Source organism: Hylobates moloch, unplaced genomic scaffold, assembly GCF_009828535.3.
Source record: "Hylobates moloch isolate HMO894 unplaced genomic scaffold, HMol_V3 SCAFFOLD_15, whole genome shotgun sequence".
Taxonomy (NCBI): Eukaryota; Metazoa; Chordata; class Mammalia; order Primates; family Hylobatidae; genus Hylobates; species Hylobates moloch.
Window position 1 is genome coordinate 130,166 of NW_026652290.1, and position 15,733 is coordinate 145,898.

Here is a 15,733-nt window from a genome sequence, read left to right on the forward strand (position 1 = left end):
GAGGAATGATCGTGCAGTGATCATCTGCAATGATCGTGCAGACCTCATTGAGTGATTGTGCCACAGACATAACATGGGTCCCAGTGCACTCAGCACCAAGCGGGGCCTTCCAGTCACTCATAGTCATAATCCCGTTTGCCCAAACAGAGTTCAGAGGCTGAGGGGTCTGGTCTGTCCTGATGGCAGAGGCTGGGACCTGCCTGTGGCACTGTGAGCCTCCCTCTGCTTGTCCTCACCCAGAGCCCTGTGCCCCCCTGCCCCCACCAGTGCCCACACTGCCCTCGTCCTCCTCCGAAAGCAACAGCTTCGTCACTAAACTCCCCACTCAGAAAACTAGAGAGTGCCTCATCTACTCAGGATGCTCAGAGCCACTGTTTAACTCGGGTGCAACTTTAAAATATCATCTGTGTTTATCTCTAGGTGATGGGATTTTAGCTAACTTCAAAAAATTTTCTAAGCTTTCTTTCATAGCATACTGTGTGCTGTTTGAAAATTACAAAGCCCTATTTTTAAATCCTTCTGCATCTTCCTCCCCCGTCTCTCTTCATAGACCTTCTCTGCTCTGGTCAGCCAGGTCCAGTGGCCGCCCCACCCCCTGCGTTTGCCCTCAGCCCACTTCCTGTCCAGCACCTGTGCAACGCCCCCTCTCCATCTGCCCCCCACCTCCTGCGCTTGCCCTCAGCCCATTTCCCGTCCAGCACCTGTGCAACGCCCCCTCCCCGTCTGCCCCCCACCCCCTGCGTTTGCCCTCAGCCCACTTCCTGTACAGCACCTGTGTGTGACACCCGGTGCCCGTCTCCCCTCCCCTCCCCCCCGAGCCTGCAGTGGTGTTGCTGGCACAGCTGAGTCCACCTGGAACGTTCCTCATTCTCGACGGCAGCTCCCAGAGGGGCAACAGGTGACAGCGAAGGAAGAAAACTCGGGCTGGGGACGAGCCTCATCCCAAGCTCCCGAGGATCCCTTCCTCTGAGACTTGGATATCGTAACAGCCACCTCGGGCCCTGGGTCCATATGTTGTCCTGAGGCTGCTGGACCCTGCCCCCAGCAGGCTGGAATGGGGGCAGGATTTTACAAGAAGCTCTGTGTCCTGGGCAGCCCCATGATGGCCCTCTCTCCAGAAAGGGAAGGGGACAGAGGGACCCCCATCCCAGCAGGGGCACCTTCCACTCCTGCGCCGACACCCCTCGCAGCCCCCACAGTCCTCTGTCCAGCAGCCAACCCAGTCAGGTTCCCAAAGCCCTCAGTTCAAGGATCTAACCCAACACAGCAGTGAACGGTGCACGCGTGACCGTCCTGGGGCTGCCAGCACAAATGATCACAAACAAGGTGGCTTAAAACAACAGAATTGTGCTGTCTCACGGCTCTGGAGGCCAGAGTCTGCGATCGAGGAGTTGCAGGACCACGAGGTATCTGCCTGAGGGAGCTCCCCACGACGGCTCTCGGGGGACCCTGCCCTGCCTCTTCCAGCTTCTGGTGGTTCGGACACTCCTGGCCTTTGGCTGCAGTGCTGCAATCTCTGCCTCCATCCTCACGTGGGTCTTGCCCTCTGTGTCTCTCTTTTCTTCTCGGAAAGACACCAGTCATACTGGATTAGGGCCTGTCCTCGTGATGTCATCCTAACTTGATTATGTCTACAGAGACCCTTTTCCAGATACGGCCACATTCACAGGCCCCAGGGGATCGGACGCAAACACGTCTTTTCAGGGAACACAGTCGTCATATATAATTTCATCCCATCACCACGTTGAATAGAAGATCCAATGACTAGTGAGTTTTAATAGAACGAAACATCTGTAAAAGGTACAATTTAGGCAACTACAAAACCCTAACACTCGTGCAACGCTTTATTCTCTTGGATTTTTGGTCTTTAGTTGTAAACAATTAACAATTCTTAAGGTCTACTAAATTCTATTTTAAAGATCTTCAAAATTGGTTTCATGAACAAACTAAAATTTGCACTTACCAAATGAAAAATCACACCTCACCGCTTACACTGTCTCGCTGTTTTCAATGTTAAGCACAAATAAAAGTTCTGAGGTCACAACAAATCAGAAAGTTGAAATGAGTTGTTTCTCCCCTTCTCATCACAGTGCTGTCACTGCTTATTTCTCCTCGACGGTTTTGACACAGAAAACATGGTAGGCAAGCCTGGTCCCCAGACCCAACCAAAGACAGGCCAGAATTGGAAGAGGCGCCGAGGGCACCTCCCGTCACTCTCACTGCCTTGGCAACACCTGGAAGAAACTGCCCATCCTCCAGCTATGTCTGAATAACCCGCCCCCTAATTAGCATGTCATTAAAGGTGGTTATAAATATGACGGCAAGTTGGCCCTGGGCGGCTGCACTCTGCACGCTGCATGAGTGGCAGCCCTGCTCTGTGGGAGCAGTCGCGGAGGTGGACCACCTCCACTGCTGCCTCAGCCAAGCTGCTGGCTTCCCCACCACCTCGCTCCTGAGTGCCTTCCCGAGTGAAGCCGAGAAGCTGCCCAGCATCAGTGCCCCAGGGCTGAAGATGCAGGCTGCACCCAGAGCCAGTGCAAACGCTTCTGTTGCGTCGGATTTACTCCTAAAACCAGTGCACGTCACTGAGCCCCGCTGGGCCGGGGCAGCAGCTTTAACTGGGAGTTCTACAAATAAACACCCACGGAGAATGTAAGGTTTACTGAAGTGTAATCGCTTGAATGTGTGTCCAGGAAAGATGAAATCAGGTCTTCGAGCAAATTCAGATTTACATTCAATCAAATTAAAATTAGGTCATTAGAGTGGGCCTAAGGCAGGGTCCCAGGCAGGAGGCGTGGGGGTCACATCCCTGCCTCCTTCTCAGACAGGACCTGGTCTCAGGGCCCAGCCTGTGAGATCCCTGCCCGTGCTGGCCACTCGGAGAGGCTGTCCAACACACACTGGTCAGCCCCTGCTCGCCAGCCTCTGAGTTAAACCCAGGAGAGACAGTGAAGAGAGCCACCCGGGTGTGGGTGGGGCCCGAGGGAGGAGAGGCCTGAGGGAGCTGGCGGGGAGGGTGGATGCAGGGACGTCTCTCACAGCACGCGGCTCCCTTTGCCCTCGTTTTCTGCCCATGAGGCCACTTTCCAACTCGCCAGGAACGGGGTACCCTTGGTAGGAGACGGCAGTGGTGTCCCAGAGCCGGGAGGGTGACACGAACGAGCAATTGCAAGCTCAGATTCCCTTCTGTCTCCTGTGACTCGCGCTGTTTTGAAACCAAAGGCCCACAGACGGCTGTGACTGTGACCACATCTCCCAGAGTCACCTGGGTTCCAGGCCCGACCGCGCGTTGGGAACCGGCGGCCACCCGTCCACTGTTATCAGTTCAGACTCAGCAGCCTCATCACCCAGGATGAGCCAGGGCGTCACGTCGGGGGCTCCTGGTGGGCTGCATGAGCCCCAGCCCAGTTCCACTAAGAAGCTCCTCCTGGTCCCCACACTCCAGTCTCTAGGCTGCAGGACTCACCCTTCAGGTGGCCAACGTTCCCATGGTCGCGTGATCCTCTCCTCTCCCCGTGCAGGCAGACGGCACAGGGACCTGGTGCAGGGTCATCACCGTCCAGAGGAGAGTCCCTGCCTGGCTGCGGGTGTCCTCCCACGCACCCCTCTCGCCCACGCCTGGGCCTTCCAGGCCCGCCCCCGCCTGGACCGGTGGACCCCTCCCCATCGCCCCTCTGACCTGCAGCCAGCACAGGGGGAGGCCCCTCTAGAGGGTGGAAGCACAATTGCCCAAGTCCAGCTGCCAAGAACAAGGAGAAGGGGGAGTGGGGCTCCCCTCCCCCGACTCTCCATCCCAGACCCCCCTCAAGGGCCAGGCACATTCACAGAAGACAGGAAGCACCACATCTGATGTCTGCTGGGCCTGCTCACCGCTTCCGGGAACGTGCCCACTATCTCATCAGGAAACACCAGGCCAAGCCTCTCCTGTCAGCCCTCTCCGAGCGGGAAGAGGCAGGAGCTCCTCTCTCAGGGCGGGGGCCCATGAGCAAAGTGCTTCCCTGGGGAACGTGGCGAGGAGGCCCCTTCTGGGCAGCTCGGCTGACCCTTCCTTCAAGTTTCTGCCTATGCCCCGATTCCTCCACAGCACCAGCCCTCCCCGACGGCGTGACTTCTAAAACCCAGGACCCCGAGACGCCGATGACTTGTACTATTTGCAGTCAGGGTATGTCCTGCCTGTTTTCTTCGATTCCGTGTCAAATGCTGGTGCTGACAGGTGTTGCACGGCCTCAAGTCATCCGGCCCCCTCGGCCTCCCAAAAGTGCTGGGATTACAGGCGTGAGCCGCCGCGCCCGGCCTGCCATATTCTTTTGCAATGACCATCCTCCCGGTGCCCTCGGCCCTGAGTAGGGAGGCTGGACCGGAAGCACAGGGACCCCTGGGCTCAAGGCAGGGAAGGACCACAGAGCTTGCAGACAGGAAGTGGAGGGGAGGGGAGGTCCTGGACTGGGAGAACAGATTCCAGACCCCGGCCAGGAACTGGTGGGATTCCTGGGAAGGGGGCCAAGCAGTGGACAGAAGTGAGCCTTGGTCTGCCTGGGGCCCGAGTGACCAGTAGCGACCGCAGCTCCCTCTCATCAAGAATGGTGAAACTGAGGCATAGACAGGCTACCCATAGTGCCCCGGGCAGAGGCCACCAAGACACAGCCACTTTGCTGTACGTGGGGCTTCTCAGGTGAGGCCGGGTGCAGGAGATCAGAGGGGTGGGGCCCCGAGGAGATGGAGATGGGGGGGCGGGGCCCCGAGGAGATGGAGATCGGGGGGGCGGGGCCCCAAGGAGATGGAGATGGGGGGGCGGGGCCCCGAGGAGATGGAGATCGGGGGGGCGGGGCCCCGAGGAGATACCACGGCGCATGGGGTCAGTGCCACAGCCCTCCCCAGGCTTCCCTGCGTGGCAGCCCTGGCCCAAGGCAGCCAACCCATGGGCTTCCATCTTCACAGCCAGAGGGAGGAATGAGCAGGGCTGGTCTGCAGCAGGACGGGTGGAACCTGGGCCAGGGCGTTAAACTTAGCAACCGTTCCCGGGCCTCAGTCACAAGACCCTGGTGGGTCACAAGGATGACCCACACCCTTCCCGGTCCACCAGCACAGGTGGTGCTGCGAGAAGACTGACAGAGGCTGAGTATGGCGGCCCCTCGGTTCCACAGCAGGGACAGCTCTCAGTGTCTCCTGACCAGGCCGTCCCAGGGCCGTTTACCTTCTAGGGACCAGGTGTAGCAGCACAGGACGGGGCGTCATCGCCACCCGGGAGCAAACGCTAAGCCACACGTGTAAGACCCTGCAGGGCCCCCTGGAGCAAGCAACCTTCCCACAGCAACCTCTCAGACCCCTGGTGCTAGGTTTTGGGAAGCACGTGGCACATCTGTGACAAGGTCCAGCGGCCACCACCCAGGCCCGTCTTCACACCTGGGATCCCAGCCTCTGCCCAGCGTCAGGAGCGAAGCTCACACCATGTGGCAGCTGTCTTGGGCCACTCGAGGAGCCACAGCTGCCCTGGGGGCTGTGCCTGAGCTGAGGGCCATCATGCATGGGGCCACAGGCCGCAGGGCGCCCCCGGGAAGCACCCACCTGCTCATTTCTTTTCCTTTTTTTTTTTTTTTTTGAGACGGAATCTCGCTCTGTCACCCAGGCTGGAGTGCAGTGGAGCAATCTCGGCTCACTGCAAGCTCCGCCTCCCGGGTTCACGCCATTCTCCTGCCTCAGCCTCTCCGAGTAGCTGGGACTACAGGCGCCCGTCAACACGCCCGGCTAATTTTTTGTATTTTTAGTAGAGACGGGGTTTCACCGTGGTCTCGATCTCCTGACCTCGTGATCTGCCCGCCTCGGCCTCCCAAAGTGCTGGGATTACAAGCGTGAGCCACCGCGCCTGGCCCTTTTTTTTTTTTTGAAACGGAGTCTTGCTCTATCACCCAGGCTGGAGTGCAGTGGCTCAATCTCAGCTCACGGCAAGCTCTGCCTCCCAGGTTCACGCCATTCTCCTGCCTCAGCCTCCCGAGTAGCTGGGACTACAGGCGCCCACCACCATGCCCGGCTAATTTCTTTTTGTATTTTTAGTAGAGACGGAGTTTCACGTGTTAGCCAGGATGGTCTCGATCTCCTGACCTCATGATCCGCCTGCCTCGGCCTCCCAAAGTGCTGGGATTACAGGCGTGAGCCACCGCGCCGGGCCCCACCGGCTTATTTCTAACCTTCAGTATCGGCCACAGCAGTGTTTGAGGTTGAATTCTACATTTTTATGGTTTCTCAGCAAAGCAACGCTTCCTGCCCATGGTTTGGGCTGAGCACCTTGGGTTTCAGGGCGTCTGGGGCCTGTGTTGGGACTGGGCAGGGGTCCACACTATCTTCGTCTGAAGTGCCCTCACCAGTGGACGTCAGCCTGACCTCCCATCCCTCCTGCCACCCTGCCACCAAGCTCCGCCCCTCTGCAGCCGGGGCCACTCCCCCTTCCTGCTGCCCCGAAGCTCCTCCTGCTGGACGGGCGCCGGGCCATGGTGGGGGCTGTCCCTGGACAAGATTTCCCAGATGCACCCCAGTCGTGGCCGCATCTGGGCCCTCCCTGGAAGTTGCCCATTCTCTGTCCTCGGTGTCCTCCACCCCCAGCAAACACCACAGGCCTCTCCCAGACGGCAACCCACGTGCAGCAGCCATGACCGGCACTTCCCAGCACTGCCGGGCCACTGCCTGGAGTACACACCTGGCCCCAAGGGGCTGTTCCGTGGCAGGGAGCAGGCCCTGGGAGGCGCTGACCATCCGGAAATCAGAGTCTGCTCCACCGGGAAAGCCACACGGAGCTCAGCTGGACTCAGGCTCAGGGGGAGGCGGCTCAGGCGCCTGAACGCTGGGGCAAAGCAGCTGGAGGCCGGAGAGAAGGGCAGGCCCTGACAGCAGGCGAGGGTGGCGTGCACCCACCAGGCTGGTCTCACCAGACTGAGGCCTTCTCTTCCCCAGGCACCCACCAGGCTGGTCTCCATGTGCTCCACCACTCAGCCTCGGTGGGTCACTGGACAGACTGCAGGGAGGGTCTTTGCCAGCCTTGGGGTTTTTCCTCCCCTGGGTCCAGTTCTCCCACAAACGCCCTCTGCTCACCTCTGAGCGGTACAGGAAGAGCCATGCTCAGAGGTCCCACTGGAGACCCCTCCAAGGCATGGCAGGTGCCAGCAACAGCAATACAGGGCACCCTGCCCAGAAGCAGAGCCAGGTGAGCAAGCCTGGGGGCTCTGGAGGTCCAGACAAGACCCTTTGGGGGCAGAAAAGTCAAATGTCCTGGTCGAGGTCACACAGTGGCTGGGACCAGGGACCCCTCTCCACCACCCTGGGAAGCACAGCTGCCCGTGCAGAAGGCCAGATGCGGGTGGAGCTCGGCTCGGCCCCACTGCACGGGAGAGGCAGAAGCTCCAGCAGTGAGTTCTCCCTGAGCTGCAGCTGCAACGAGGCGTCCCCGGCACAGACCCACGGCTCCAGGTGGAACCTGGTGGAGGAGAAGCCTGGGGACCACTCAAGAGTAGCCGGGCGGGGAACACAGACCCTGCAGCGTCTCCTGGGCAGAAGCAGGTGTGGTCAGGACGAAGGAAGCACCTGGTCTGTGGCCCAGACAGTGTCTCCTTCTATCCACATCCGGAGCGACACTGAGGTGGGCTGAACAGAGGCTCTGGTGGACAGAGACCCGTGGGCACCGCCCAGCCTACCTTTGCCCAAGCCGCCCAGGCTCCTTCTTACAGAGCCCCACTGTGCTGTACACACATCGTCTCATGGGTCCTGCCACCCTTGTCCCCCTCCCGCAGACCCTCCACCCCCCTCACGGGTCCTGCCACCCTTGTCCCCCCTCCCGCAGACCCGCCACCCCCCTCACAGGTCCTGCCACCCTTGTCCCCCCTCCCGCAGACCCGCCACCCCCCCGTCAGGCCCAGGGAAGTGCAGCGCCTGTGGGTGGGACTGGCAGACCCGGTGGCCAACACCCAACCTGGCAGCCGCTGTGACCAGAGACCAGTTATCTACCATCAAGAATGTGCCCTTGACTATTTTTATGTCATCTGTGTTTTCTTTCTTGCCTCAGTTTTTAGTAAAGTTCCTTGTCTGGCATTTTAGTCCAGCTCAGCAGTGCTAAAAGGGGAAAGAAAGGGGCGTTGGGCTGTTTCTGGGCGGAGAGCGCCAGGCAGAGTGGCTCCCGGCCCCTCACCCTTCCCTGGGCCCTCCACCCCTCCCACAGCGCCCCTCCCCCCTCACCGCAGCCCTCCGGGTGTTTTTTTTGTTTCTTTGTTTTTTAGCATATTTTTCATCTTGCCCCTGATCAAACTGATGGCTAGGAAAGTATGTGGCTTGGTAAGCAAAATTCTTCTGAAGAAATTCCAGAGCCCCCGGCCGCCGTGACCTCACCGCCGCGATACCAGCCAAGCCTCCACTGTTTTTATAAATCACGGCCCGCCCGGGTGGCAGCACACAGTGGCCCAGTGTTGACTCCGGATTCCTCACGTTCCGTGGCGTCCCCCGTGGGGCCCCTGCACCGGCGGTGGGGGGAGCAGAGCAGGCAGGCTGGGGGTCTCTGGGCAGCATCCCCTCCCCGCTGGGTGAGCTGGCGTCCTCCCTGCAGGTCTGCGTCCCCATGTCCTGCCCCTGGCTTCTGCCCCTCAGAACCCCTGCCATAGCTGCACTGCCACGACCTCCTGCTGTTAGTGTCCGCCCCCACCTCCCGAGCCCGACCCACTCTGCTCCGAGGCTGCTTGGATGGGCACCCACCTGTAACCAAGTGTGGATGGCAGAGCCGGTGCTGGCTGCAGGCCAGACACCAGCAGGGCTGACCAGGCCCCAGGCCGCTCCTCAGGCGGGGACAGGACCCACTGTGCACCGGCTGAACCAGCACCCACTGCGTGTTGGCACAGGGGCTGCACTGGGAACCAAGGCTCTGCCCTTCTCCCAGGACTCAGTCTCTGTGGGAGACCAAGATCCACAGCCCAGGCTGATGTCCTAGAGGGAAGACCGGGGGGTAGGGGGCACTGGGGAGGGGAGGCATGGGGCCTGGTGGGGGAAGGAATGGCACGAGGGGAGGGGGTGTTGGGGGAATCCCACCGGAGAGGAAGGTCACAGGCGCAGAAGATCCCAGGAGAGCAGGGGCCGGGAGCATCCAGTGCCTCCTCAGAAGGCTCTCGGGCCTCTGCTCACAGCCCCGTGCCCCTCCTGGTATTGAGTGACCCACCTGCCGACCTTCACAAGGGCGGGTTGAATCTCAGCAGGCAGGTTCCGGGAACATGCCCGTGCTCGCCCAGTGAGTGGTCGGGGAGGAGAGGACCCCGGGGTCTCACCAGCTGCTCTCAGGACCGTCACCATTTTGGCCACACAAAGGAGCAAAGAAGGGTTCCCAAGGGCGCCCGGGGCCGGGACCCCAGCAACCAGCCTGACTGACGAACTCCGGGGGCCGCTGCCTGCACAGAAGGGGAGCGGACGGCCCGGCCGGGGCCAGTTCCCACCACGCCGACCTGGTTTCTGAACAGTTTAATCAATTAGCGAGGTGGAAGCGCTTGGTGTCAGCTGCAGTGCTAATGAGGGGCCCCACCCCCACCCGTGGGACCTGCAGCCAGACTCTGGCCCCGCAGCAGGGCCTCCCAGTGCGGTGGGGTGGGGGCAAGGAGGGGGGCTGGGAACCCAGCTGTGCAGCCCCCGCCAGAGGTTCAGCCACGCGGTGCCCAGGGCCCGGCCCTCCCTGCAGCCAGCTTTCCTTCTGGAACCACAGGGAACCTCCGACAAAGCCCTCCCAGCAGAGGAAGAAGCTCAACTCAGGGGATAGCCAGGAAGGGGGTGCTCCTTTCGTGGAGGGAGTCGAGGTCGAGGGAGGATGAGGGGTGAGCCGGGACTGTCCCTGCCACCCCAGCATCCCAGCTGACGCCTGTCTCTCACACACACACACAGAGACACATGTGAACACGGACCACATTCCTGCCCAACCTGAGATGGCTTGACATGACGAGCGGGAAACCGAGTCACAGCTCCCATGGGGCCCAGCGTTTGCAGATGGGGGACCAGCGTGGAGCTGTGGGCTCTGGTTGCTCTCAGCTTCTCTCTCATGGCCATCAGCCGACTGGACCCCAGGGTGAAAGGTGGAGGCGTCTGGGCATCCAAAAAGCAGGAGGTCCCGGCACAGGCGCCCTCCCTCGACCCGCAGAGTTCTTGGAAAACCTCCAGGGCTTCCCGGAGGGAAAAGGGCAGGTGGAAGGGGCAAGTGGGGACCGGAAAAGCGGAGGCGATCCTCATGCTGGGATCAAGGAGGAGCCTTGCCAACTCCCCTTCCCTTACGGGGGGACTGACAGATACGGGGCTCCTGGGAGAAGCCACAGCCCCCGAGAGCTCCGAAGTCTCTGACTTGTCTTGGGAAAGTCTCACTGCTCTTGGAGCATGTGGGGGACGATGGGGGCCACCCTGGAGGGGTAGCAGTTGCTGTCCAGTGCGGATGGGGCAGGACCAGGCATTCAGCGAGGACAGTGCAGGCTGCGCTGCGCTCCGAAGGCCTTTCTGGTTGCTCTCTGGGGATGAGTTACACCCTGAGCCCCGGCCTCCTTGCCTTCATGTGGAGCTCCCCAACCTTCTCTAGTGGCAAAGTCCAGTGAGCCAGGACCCCCTGCACTGGTGATGACCTAGTGAATCCAAGCCCCAGCCGGGGCAGTGTCTCCCCCTGGCCACGCTGCACCTGCCCCCGCTGGGCTCCCTCCCACCCACACAGCCCAGGTCAGATGCCCCCAGCAGATGGGAACCCTCAGGGCTGGGTGTAGCATTCACCCCTGGGGTGCCAGGCAGGGTCATGATATCAAGTCCCCAGGAAGGAGCTGGGGGTGCAGATCTGCAGGCAGGGGTGTCCTGCAGGAGTGAGCTCAGGGAGAGCCCGGAAGCCACTTCCAGATGCCGGGCTGCAGGCCTGGCTCAAAGCCCACCTCCCCTGCGAAGCCCACCTCCCCTGCGAAGCCCACCTCCCCTGCACCTCCCCTGCGAAGCCCACCTCCCCTGCGAAGCCCACCTCCCCTGGGAAGCCCGCCTCAACTCTCCTAGTTAGAAGTGAGTTCTGCACCCCCTAGCACCCACACACTCAACCCTGACCCTTTTTTCCTTGGAGGACATGTGGATCTGCCCGTGTGCATGTTCATGGCTGTGGGCTCCTGCCAGAGGGCAGGTCCCAGAGCTGAGCAGGCAGCTGGACCTCACAGCCCTGTCCTGGCCCAGCGAGAGACAAGGCCCCAGTGCCCTCAGGGTATCCTGCTGGGGCAGCGGGGCATGGGCGGCCCACACACATGGCTCCCAATGAGCACGGCAGGCAGGCGTGGGCCCCCAAGGGGCCCTGTGCCAGAGGCTTCGGGGCTGCCTGGTCGGGGATAGGAGGAAGGTGGACACCCCTGAGCATCCATGAACTACAGAGGCCTGAGCCCTCTGGGGCACCCCATGGGTGGGAGGAGAAAGCTGGGTCCAGCGTCCTCACGAGTCTCTCTGTCCCCAGCTCTGATGTGGGGCCCCGCCTGGAAGGGTTGTGGAGGAGAGATGAGGCTGCCCCTCTGCAAACAGACCAGCAAGTGCAGTGACCACCAACCATTGTGCAAACTCGTCAGGCTGGGGGCTCCCTGCACCAGTGTGTTCGAGGGACGTGGTGAGAAGAAAGGCGTCCAGGCCTCTTAAGGCCTTGGGATTTGATCAGAGGCGGCGTCGGAGGAGCAGGACAAAAGGAGCTGGCACTAAGGGAGGGTGGGTCCCCGAGCGCGTCGTGGCCTGACATCCCGGAGGCTCTGGGCAGCAGGAGGGCACGGGTTAGAGGGAGGTCAGGCGCTTTAGGCGCTGGGAAATGTGGATCTTCCCGCTTTCCCCAAACCAGCAGCCGCTGGGGGAGGCTCCCTCATGGTACTAAGCTCACGGGCCAGAGAGAAGGTTCTCACGTGCCAGCACCAGGCGGCCACCCACAGGCCCCGACAGCCTCGGCCCCTGGTCCCCCACCCCGGAGTGGAGACTTTGTTTGGTGAGCTTTGCCTTCCCCTAGACTCTGGACCGAAAACCCCCCAGCCCCCAGGCACTTCTTAAAAAACAGAAGCCTCCCGTGAAGCCTGACCTCTACTCCACCTGACACCAGGTTCTGCCTCCCAGCATCCCTGTAATTGAGGAGACGCTGCCAGCCTGAAACCCGACCTTCTTGTTCTGCAGCCTCCTCCTGTCAGTCAACACCTCCTGGAGCCGGCCCAGAAAACCCAGTTTCCAGGAGCAGGTTCCCTGCCGCCCCGCTGTGGGCTGGGCACCTGTGCTGTGGCGCCTGCTGGCAAAGGTGTGCTGACCACCAGCCACAGTGGGACCTGGCCCAGCCCCAGCCTGCTGCTTCAGGTCCTCGCCCAGAAGCACCTGCTTCTTGTTGTGACCTGTGGGAGCCTGCAGACCTGTGCTGGCTCAGATCTGAGTCGGTACACACCTGAGCTGGTACACACCTGAGCTGGTACACACCTGATCTGGTACACACGTGAGCTGGTACACACCTGAGCCAGTGAACATCTGAGCTGGTACACAGTGCTTACCCGGGGTACTTGAGCATTTGGCATGGCCGGCATGGTGCCCACTGACCACACCACCCTCTCCCGGGCCCCCTTTGCTCTTAGCAGCTGCACAGGAGGAACTGCCTGATTCATAAATGGGGATGCAGGCTTGGGTCTGGTTAACTGACACTCCCAGGGACACCCTGTGCTGGGGCATGGCATACCCCAAATTTCATGTCCACCAGGAACCGCTCGGTGTGACCTTATTTGGAAATGGGGTCTTTGCAGACATAATCGGTTTAAGATGAGCTCACTGGTGTGGGCCCCAATCCAGTGACCAATGTCCTACTTAGAGAAAGATCTGGACACAGATACAGGAAGAAGCCGTGTGGCCACGGAGGCAGAGACTGGAGTGATACAGCCACCATCAAGGAGCACCTGGAGCCCCCAGAGGGCAAGGAGAAGACAAAGAGTCCTCCCCTGGCTGAGGAGAAGATGAAGGGTCCTCCCCTGGCTGAGGAGAAGATGAAGGTCCTCCCCTGGAGCCCTGGAGGGAGAGGCTCTGCCCACACCGTGACTTTGGATTGTGGCCTCAGGAAGTCGGAGAACGAGGTTGTTTCAGCCCCCGCAGTTGGTGGTGATTGGTTCTGGCAGACGCATCCTTTGGGGACATGGGGGTCACCAACCTGGGTTCAGACCAGCTCCTGGGTGTCCAGAGACTTGCTCTGGTCTCCTGCACTGTGGGGAGGCTGGGGCCACAGGGCAAGACCTGCATTAACGGAAATGCAGCAGCAGGCGCTGAGGGACAGTCGCCAGGAGGAGCAGGCGCGTCTGCCCAGGCAGGGTGGCGCCCTGGGGTATGTCTAGCGAGGCCCTGAACAAGGGCCGTGGGCACCTGACCTGGCGAAAGATAGACTGGCTCCTGGCTGGTCGGATCCTGGTCTTTATTCTCTGGAACGGAAACAACCAGCGGCCCGAAAAGGCCCAAAGCTCATTCTTTAAAAATAAAATGAAAATTAAAAACGTATTATTTGGCTCCAAAACTTCTGTCATGAGAGTAACAACTCTGAATGCACCTTTTCACACATCCACGGTGCCCAACGGCCAGCGCTTCACCCAACCCCAGGCCAGACGCCGTGACTCCAAACGTCTTCAGGGAACAGTATCAAACGGCACACCAAGGCATTTTAAGACACAGGAATCTGTTTCCTATGGACATTTCTTTTTTACCAAAAAAATATAATAACTTAGTTTGCATTTTACAGCATTTCCAAGCGGCCAGGGCATCCTTGGCTGGAAGCTCATGGGGTTGAGTGTGGCGAGAACGGGCACAGCTTGGGTACCAGGGTCAGGCCTGGGCCCAGGGCACACGGCTTCCAGCGCGCGGCCCCCACCGCACGGCCCCACCAGGACTGCGGCGCCCACCGCAGCATGTGACTCATCAGGAGAGGGAAGGGCAGTGCCCGAAGCACCCCCAGGGTCAGTCCGTGCCAACCTCACAAGGGTTCAGTCCCCTCTCCTGGGCGTCCCTGTACATCCTCTGGAAGTCCTTGAAGCGTGGGGCACAGCCGAGCCGCGCCTCCCCAAAGTGCATGTGGCCGGTGAAGAGAAAGTCGCCATGCCCCGGCCGCACGCCACACTCCAGCAGCGTCCTGACGCGCCCCTGCCAGTGGCCGTCACCCTCAGGCGCCGGCTCGAAGACCCTGCTTTTCTGCCGATAGAGTCTGCTCACGCGCAGGTGGATGGCCGAGTCCTGCCGCTCAGGCTCGTGGGTAACTTCCTGGATGGAGCCTCGAACGGCTGTGCGGGGAAGGAGACGGAGACAGGGAATGAGCAACGGCAAGCACACAGCAAGACCACCGCACCTGCCCCTGCCCCCGCATCGATGGGCACTGGAACGGGCAGCTGACCCAGACTCTGCCATCTAGCGTGGAAATTCCCACAGAAAAGTACAATGTAACAGCGGGAAGCTGCCAAGGGGTGTCCCAGACACTTAGACTTTGTCAGAGAACAGGTGCCCTTTCTACCAAGGGCCAGACCCCTAAGTGTGAAAACAGAACAGACACCACGGTGTGTATCAGATGTTTTCCAAGTCAGAACAGCTGATACACAGGGTGCAGTTCTGTGTCCTGATCAGACAGACCTGGTGCGGCTCACAGGAGAGGGTGGGCATGGGGACAGCCTTCGAGCCGCACTTGGAGACCCCTGCCCGGCCCCAATTCCATGCCAGGAGCCGGGAAAGCAGTGAGAAGGGGCCTGTCCTTGAGCTTGGAGGTGGGGTGCAGAGCCGGGGCCCTGCAGAACACGGCTTCCATGGCACCACACGACAGGAAGCCAAACCTTTCCCACAGGGCGTCTGTGTAAACGCCACAAGCAAAGGGGCTGCAGCCCTGGGACCCCAAAGCTCCGCCTGCAGAGCTGCAGAGCCACCGGGGGCCTTAGGCCTGGAACAGCGTGAACTCTGGTGGGGGGCAGGGAGTGGCCAACGCCAAGGATGCTCTGGGCTGCTGATAAAATGCTGTTTGCAAAGCACTTCAGCAAGAAGAGCTGCTGGGAAACAGTGGACTTCAAGAGTCCCCTCGAAGAGCAGTGACCTCATTTACAAAATGGGAAAATGCTTGACAGTCACCAAAACAACCCCCAGCTCCCTCCCAGTGTGGGCAGTGGAGTCCCTGTCCCCAGGGCTGGTGGAGGGCCGGGCCCAGGGCTTCCACAGCGTGTGCCCCTCCACGAGGGTCCACGCAGCACCGGAAGCCTGGCCTGGGCCCTGAAGAGGGACTCCTGGGCCCAAACAGCTCCACGTGGCAGGAACCAGGCGCACAGGAGGTAGAAGCTGCAGAGCAGATGCTCACCAAAGTCGCTGGTGCAGACGGCTAGGAGCACCTCGGTGTCACTGCAGGGACGGCACGGCGCTGGAGAAGAAAGGCAGAGTCAGGAAGCAGCCTGGACGGGGCAGGCTCTGGGACGTGGCCCACCACTGTCAAAGGATCCTCACACTCAGCAAAGCCCAGTCAGGGAGGGTGTCCACGTCAAGGCACCTTTGTGGCCAACGCCACTTCGAAGGTGAGTCGGCGGCACGTGCCGGAGGGGCCGGCAGAGCAGGAGACAGAAAACACAACCTCGGTCACGCCGGGGTCTCACCCAGGGGACCCCTCGGCCCCACCTGGACCAAAGGAACCTGCACCTCGGCCATGATGGGCACGTGCCCTGAGAGCAAGACCCTCAGTCCGGCCGTGTCCCAGGGCCTTCGC